Below are 8,116 nucleotides of genomic sequence, written 5' to 3' on the forward strand. Positions count from 1 at the left end.
TCACCTCAGCCTCCCAAAGGTGCGGGATTACAGGCTGAGCCACCGAGCCCGGCTCATGCCTGATTTTATAACATTTGGCTTTGGTCATTTGGAAAATATTGGCTTACCAAATTATGCAGATCATCCAAATGTTGATGCATTTTATTATACATTATCAAAAAATCACAAATATTGCCATGTGTTTCATTGGAAAAGTCTTTAATAGTAAGTTGTCATGTACATGGTAGATGTAGGCACTCCAAAATTCTAATTTTTGTATGAAAGCTCAAATTATCATTGATAACTCTTTGAAGTGGCAGCTTATTTTATTCATTTTAAAAAATATTGGAGGGCTCGGCGGCTCAGCCTGTAATCCTGTGGCTTTGGGAGGCTGAGGTGAGTGGATTGCCTGAGCCCGCGGGTTCGAGACCCACCTGGACAACTTGGCGAGACCTCATCTCTACAATAAATCAAAAATGAGCCGGATGTGGTAGCATGCACCTGTAGTTCCAGCTACTGGGAAGGCTGAGGCAGAAGGATCGCCGGAGCCCAGCAGGTCGAGGTTGCGGTGGCCAGGAGCGGCCACTGCCCTCCAGTCTGGGCGACAGAGTGAGACTCCAACTCAAAAAAATATATATATTGGAAGGCTGAGGTGGAAGGATCATCTGAGCCCATCAAGTCAAGGCTGTGGTGCCCGTGAGTATGTCACTGCACTCTAACTTGGGCGACAGAGTGAGACTCCAACTCAAAAAAAAAATCTGCCATATACTTAAGTCTTTAGTTTGTCTATTCATCATTCTTTCACATAAAAATGTTCCATGACTGAATGTGGTGACTCACACTTGTAATCCAGCAGTTTGGGAGTTGGAAGTGAGAGGGTTACGTGAGCCCAGGGGTTCAAGACCAGCCTGGACAACTTGGCAAGACCTTGTCTCTATAATAAATTGAAAAATTAGGCTGGGCTCTGTGGCTCAGTTTGTAATCCCAACGCTTTGGGAGGCCGAGGTGAGTGAATTGCCTGAGCCCGTGGGTTCGAGACCCGCCTGGGCAACTTGGCGAGACCTCATCTCTACAATAAATCAAAAAAATTAGCTGGGAGTGCTAGCGCGCACCTGTAGTTCCAGCTACTTGAAAGGATAGCCGGAGCCTAGCAGGTTGAGGCTGCGGTGGCCAGGAGCATCCACTGCACTTCAGTCTGGGTGACAGAGTGAGACTCCAACTCAAAAAAAAAAAAATTAAAAAATTAGCTGGGCCGGGCTCGGTGGCTCAGCCTGTAATCCCGCGCCTTTGGGAGGCTGAGGTGAGTGGATTGCCTGAGCCCGCGGGTTCGAGACCCGCCTGGGCAGCGAGACCTCATCTCTACAATAAATCAAAAAATCAGCCGGGCGTGGTGGCGCATGCCTGTAATTCTGGCTACTCGGAAGGCTGAGGTGGAAGGATCGCCGGAGCCCAGCAGGCCGAGGCTGCGGTGGCCGGGAGCGGCCACTGCACTCCAGTCTGGGCGACAGAGTGAGACTCCGACTCAAAAAAAAATTAGCTGGATGTGGTAGAGCATGCCTGTGGTTCCAATACTTGGAAAGGTGAGGTAGAAGGATCGCCTGAGCCCAGCAGGTCAAGGCTGTGGTGACTGTGAGCATGCCACTACACTCCAGCCTGGGTGACAGTGAGACTCCAACTCAAAATAAAAATAAAAATGTTCCATGATAAAAGCAGTTATTTCACTGGATGCGGTGGCTCATGCCTGTAATCCTAGCACTTTGGAGGTGGAGACGAGAGGATTGCCTGAGCATCGGGGTTCAAGACCAGCTGGGTAATTTGGTGAGACCTTGTCTCTACAATAAATCAAAAAATTAGCTGGTTGTGGTGATGTGTGCCTGTCGTTCCAGCTACTTGGAAGGCTGAGGCAGAAGTATCACCTGAGCTATGAGCATGCCACTGCACTCCAGCCTGGACGATGGAGTGACACTCCTACTCAAAAAAAAAACAACAACAAACAAACAGTTATTTCAGCTTGCATCTTAATCACTCAGTGCTTTTTCTCAAGAAAACCATCATGTTTCAGTAAGCAGGAGAAGTGTTTTATATATATTTCTTGTTTTTTCATACAGAATTTTTTTTTGAGTTGGAGTCTCACTCTGTCACCCAGGCTGGAGTGCAGTGGCATGCTCACAACCACCACAGCCTCGATCTACTGGGCTCAGGTGATCCTTCTGCCACAACCTTCCAAGTAGTTGAAACTACACGTGTGTGCCAGCATGCCTGGCTAATTTTTTGATTTATAGAGATGAGGTCTCACCAAGTTGCCCAGGCTGGTCTCGAACCCATAGGCTCAGGCAATCCTTTCACCTCGGCCTCCTAAAGTGCTAGAATTATAGGCATGAGCCATCGCACCTGGCCCATACAGAAACTTTAAACACATGTATTCAGGTGTTGAGAGCTAATAAAATTAGTCATTTGTACTGCTTCATCAAAGATATTCTTAAGTAGAATTGACTTTTTACCCTGAAAGTACAGGCAGTGAAGAATACAATAGCTAATAGAACAGTTTAATTTTTGCTAGGGCAGTAATAACACTGCCTAAAAACTGTTGAAGTTGCAAAATCAGTGCAAATGTTAACATGGTGAAAAAGACAATAATGTCCTTGTATTATAATAAAAATAGTTTTGACCTCATGGATCCCTGAAGGGGTATCAGGGACCATCAGGGGTCCATGAACCACACTTTATGAACTTCTGGCCTAAGCAGGTCAGTGTTTGACCAGTACGGGTTTGCTGTTCTTAAAGTTTAATCATTGTTATATCTTTACACCAGTCAGAAGATAAAAACAAGATTAAGATGCAGTTTGACCTAGAAACCTTGTATCCTGTTTCATTGTGCCATCCAAAGACCTACATGTCTTCAGAAAGAGTACTTAGTTGCTAATATGGGCCACGTGATTTCTGTGCCGCAGCAGTCTAACAGGTGGGCATCCTTTTTGCTCCCTGCCTGGAACTCAGAGTGCATGCTTTATTACTCTATACTGTGTTCCTTACACGAATATTCTACATCTCTTCTTTTCAAGGGGTGAAATGGTGATTTATTGATTCCCTAAACTAGAAATGGTAGTAGTACTTTGCACATATTTCCAAGGTATTTGGAGACTGAAAGTGAAGGCACTAACCATTAGGGTCTGAAACATTCCCAAATATCTAATTGTTTGTGTTAGATGAGGTAGAAAAGGAGTGACCTACCAGTCAACTTGAGACGTGACATATATATTTATATACAAGCATAAAAAGTCTTCAGAAAACATTTACAGGCGGCTTTCCTTATGTTTGACTTGCAGCTACCTGAAAACTTTTGTTCCTATGCATAAAGATGTCTTTGGTGGACTTGGGAAAGAGGTTGCTAGAAGCAGCAAGAAAAGGCCAAGATGATGAAGTGAGAACATTGATGGCAAATGGCGCCCCATTTACCACAGACTGGGTAAGTGTAGCAGAAAGGTCTCTTAGTCATTTCCAGTGTATGCTTTTACCAACCTTTTACTTAGAGACTAAACAGACTTTACTGATTTCTCTTCATTCCCTTTCTGCCTCATATCCCTTGCAATGAGCTTTTTGTTCTTTGTCTCATCTGAATATATGGTTTTCTTTTTCTTTTAGTTTTCCAAATTGAAAGAGTCTCCTGTGGATATATAGGTGATAATTTTAAGGTATTATGTACTTGTGATTTTCTGTAATGCTTTTTAGAGTATTTTCTAAAGGCTTAATTCTCTCTGGAGTGTGCTTGGGTTTTAGGCGTCCGTGACTAGCTAGAAATTAAGTAACATCAGTATAATGAATGCATTTCCTTTTCTCCAGTATGTCCTGGTTCATAAAGAAAAGTCTAGCCATTTTGCTTCCTTTACCACTCAAAAAAAACATGAAAGAGGAAGGTGTAATTTGATGAGCCTAGTCAACCAGCTTGGAGGCCAGAGAGTTTCAGAAGATCCAAGTCCAACTTATAACGTGGACTTTCTTGGTATCCACAGGTTTTGCTTTGCCTAATTGCATGCATTGCCTAATTTTAACAATTTGGATGAGCCAATGCCCTCTATTCTGGAGTGATTAATCCACAACTTTAGAGGCCAACAGATTCTTTTTTTTTTTTTTTTTTTGAGTTGGAGTCTCACTCAGTTGCCTAGACTGGAGTGCAGTGGCCGCTCCCGGCCACCGCAGCCTCACCTGCTGGGCTCCGGAGATCCTTCCACCTCAGCCTTCCGAGTAGCCGGAATTACAGGCATGCGCTACCACGCCCGGCTGATTTTTTTTGATTTATTGTAGAGATGAGGTCTCGCTGCCCAGGCAGGTCTCGAACCCGTGGGCTCAGGCAATCTACTCATCTCAGCCTCCCAAAGGCGCGGGATTACAGGCTGAGCCACCGAGCCCGGCTCAAGCCAACAGATTCTTAATGCTTCACAAAAAGGAAGAGGAAGCCCATAAGATTAGCATTTCTATAAATAGACCTGAAAAGAGTGAGAATTAAATCCAGTCAGGCAGAAAGGCTGAATATATGAAAAGCAAAGAATAAACCAAACAGGTTTAAAATAAAGAGCACAACACAAAGAAAGGAAGATAGATCTCTGACCAGAGTGGATACTGACAGATAACTCTCCAAAATTTACATTGAGATGACAGGTTGACTTCTGTTGTTGACACACTATTTGGCAACGGGAATTTTTATTACTTTCTATTTTTATAGCTCTCTATTCCTTTCTTTGTGTTATGCTCTTTGTTTTAAGCCTGCTTAGTTTATTCTTTGCTTTTCATATATTCAGCTCTCATCAGTCTTTTTGCTCTGCTTTACTGTTGCAAAAAACTTCTTTTCTAACCAAATTTGTACCCAGAATTCCACATGTAACTTTCTAGTCTCTGTCCTTTTTCTTTTTCTTTTTTTTATTTTGAAATAGGGTTTTGCTGTGTTGCCCAGGCTGATCTTGAACTCCTGGCCTCAAGCAATCTATTTTCCTACCTCAGCTGCCCAAGTAGTTGAGACTACAAGACCAAGCTTCTGCCCTTTTTTTTTTTTTTTTTTTTTGAGTTGGAATCTCACTCTGTTGTCCAGACTGGAGTGCAATGGCACGTTCCTGGCCACCTCAGCCTCGACCTGCTGGACTCCAGCGATCCTTCCACCTCAGCCTTCCAAGGAGCTGGAACTACAGGCGTGCGCTACCATGCCTGGCTAATTTTTGATTTATTGTAGAATGAGGTCTCTCCAAGTTGCCCAGGTGGGTCTCTAACCCGTGGGCTCAGCCAATCCACTTGCCTCGGCCTCCCAAAGTGCTGGGATTGCAGGCTGAACCACTGAGCTTGGCCTTCTGCCCTTTGTTGAAGAATTGTTTTGTTTTGTTTTTTTGAGTTAGAGTCTCACTGTCACCCAGACTGGAGTGCAGTGACCGCTCCCAGCCACCGCAGCCTCGACCTGCTGGGCTCCGGCAATCCTTTTGCCTCAACCTTCCAAGTAGCTGGAATTACGGGCGCATGCTACGCCTGGCTAATTTTTTTTATTTATTGTAGAGATGAGGTCTCGCCTGCCCAGGCGGGTCTCAAACCCACGGGCTCAGGCAATCTACTTACCTCAGTCTCCCAAAGGCACGGGATTACAGGCTGAGCCACCGAGCCTGGCTGAAGAATTGTTTTAAACCTGTCTCTCCATTCCCTTTACCCTGACTCAGAATGTTCTTTTTGATCTATTTTTTTTTACCTTCTTCTACACCCTGCTTAAAATCATGTCCTTTAGGAAATCTTACCTGATAAATTCACCTGACTTAAAGCCATCATACTTAGCAGTTATATAGTTGGTGGTATATTTATTTGCCATTAGTGTATTAATTTTTTCTTTTTTTTTTTGAGTTGGAGTCTCACTCTGTCACCCAGACTGGAGTGCAGTGGCCGCTCTCGGCCACCGCAGCCTCGCCTGCTAGGCTCCAGCAATCCTTCTGCCTCCGCCTTCCGAGTAGCCCGAATTACAGGCATGTGCTACCACGCCCGGCTGATTTTTTTGATTTATTGTAGAGACGAAGTCTTGCTGCCCAGGCGGGTCTCGAACCTGCAGGCTCAGGCAATCCACTCACCTCAGCCTCCCAAAGGCGCGGGATTACAGACTGAGTCACCAAGCCCGGCTTGTTTTTTACTTTCTTTTTTCTTTTTTTTTTTTTTTTTTTGAGTTGGAGTCTCACTCTGTTGCCCAGGCTGGAGTGCAGTGGCACACTCACGGCCACTGCAGCCTCGACCTGCTGGGCTCAGGTGATCCTGCCACCTTAGCCTTCCAAGTAATTGGAACCACAGGCGTGTACCACCTTGCCTGGCTAATTTTCTGACTTGTAGAAACGAGGTCTCACCAAGTTGCCCAGGCTGGTCTCAGATCCATGGGCTCAGGCAATCCTCTAGCCTCAGCCTTTCAAAGTGCTGGGATTACAGGCGTGAGCCTCTGCACCCAGCATTGTATATTAATTTTTTTTTTTTTAGTTGGAGTCTCACTCTGTAGCCCAGGCTGGAGTGCAGTGGCCGCTCCCAGCCACCGCAGCCTCGACCTGCTGGGCTCCTGCGATCCTTCCGCCTCAGCCTTCCAAGTAGCTGGAACTACAGGCGCGCGCTACCATACCTGGCTAATTATTTTTTTATTTATTGTAGAGATGAGGTCTCACCAAGTTGCCCAGGCGGGTCTCGAACCCGTGGGCTCAGGCAATCCACTCATCTCAGCCTCCCAAGGTGCGGGATTACAGGCTGAGCCTCCGAGCCCGGCTGTATATTAATTTTTAAATTAAGTAATTTCTTCAGTCCTATCTACCCAACCAGCTTCTCTCTTAAAAGACAAGAACCAGCAGATAGCTCCCTTATCACTGTTCTGCCCGCTGTCTCCCTTGTAGTGTACTCAATAAACCTGCTTTTTCTATGCTTAAAAAAATAAAAATAAAAAAAGGGCCATAGCTTGTTCATTTGTGTCTCTCGAGTAACAATCTAGGACTCTGCACACAGTGGATATTTAATGAGTATTCTTTTCCCACAGCTTGGAACATCACCCCTCCACCTTGCAGCTCAGTATGGTCATTATTCCACAGCAGAAGTGCTCCTTCGAGCAGGTGTTAGCAGGGATGCTCGGACCAAAGTGGACAGGACCCCCTTGCACATGGCTGCAGCTGATGGACATGCACACATCGTGGAACTGCTTGTTAGGGTAAAGCAAGAATATAGGCAGAGCTATGTTGTAAAAAAGTTATCTACCTCCCTGTTTTTTTATTTAAATAGGACAGTAGGTTGGGAAGGATAAAGTTTAGGACAGTTTATAGCACTGAGTCACATCTCTCTTAAGAGTCTTTTTTGTTTTTTGGGTTTTTTTAGTAGGAGTCTCACTCTGTTGTCCAGGCTGGAGGGCGATGGCATGCTTACGGCCACTGCAGCCTTGACCTTCTGAGCTCAGGTGATGCTTCCGCCCCAGCCTTCCAAGTAACTGGAACCACAGGCATGCGCTACCACGCCTCGCTAATTTTTATTTATTTATTTATTGTAGAGACAGTGTCTTGCCAAGTTGCCCAAACTGGTCTTAAACCCCTGGGTTTAGGCAGTCCTCTTGCCTCTGCCTCCCAAAGTGCTGGGTTTACAGGCATGAGCCACTGCACCTAGCGTCTCTCAGGAGTCTTCAAGGCTATGAGGAGCTTGTTTTCTAATTTTTTTTTTTTTAATTCTAGAGATAGGTCTTGCTCTGTGTCCCAGGCTGGAATATAGTGACATGATCATTGTAGCTCATTGTAACCTTGAACTCCTGGACTCAAGCAATCTTCCTACCTCAGCCTCCCAAGTAGATAGGGCTATAGACTCACATCACTATGTCTAACTTTTTTTTTTTTCATTTTTATTTATTTATTTATTTTTATTATAAAGATATGGGGTACAATTCAGCGTTAGGTATGCAAATGTTAATTATGCAAGTACCCTTGTTGATGAGGTGCGCCCCTCCCTCCCCTAGCAGTTCCCCTCAACTGCCAATCCCATCTCTCCTCCCTGGCAGCTTCCGATTACTGCCAATCCCTTTCTTATAGTATTATAATTGTTCAAGGTCCGCTTATGAGTAAGAACATATGGTACTCTGTTCTTTGTTTCTGTGATAGATCACTGAGTA

At 44.9% G+C, this 8,116-nt stretch overlaps 1 long non-coding RNA gene across 1 annotated transcript in view; it reads left to right on the forward strand.

Annotated features, from left to right (window-relative positions):
* The window catches only part of LOC110594681, an 11,689-nt gene extending 4,480 nt beyond the window's left edge, over positions 1-7,209 (forward strand). Inside the window, exons 2-3 of the long non-coding RNA XR_002481391.1 lie at positions 3,338-3,445; positions 7,007-7,209. This is a non-coding gene — a long non-coding RNA (uncharacterized LOC110594681). The remainder of the gene's footprint in view (positions 1-3,337; positions 3,446-7,006) is intronic.
* Positions 7,210-8,116: the final 907 nt, after the last annotated feature.

The sequence above is a fragment of the Carlito syrichta genome, unplaced genomic scaffold (assembly GCF_000164805.1).
Source record: "Carlito syrichta isolate Samal-C Ts95f unplaced genomic scaffold, Tarsius_syrichta-2.0.1 Scaffold123693, whole genome shotgun sequence".
NCBI lineage: Eukaryota > Metazoa > Chordata > Mammalia > Primates > Tarsiidae > Carlito > Carlito syrichta.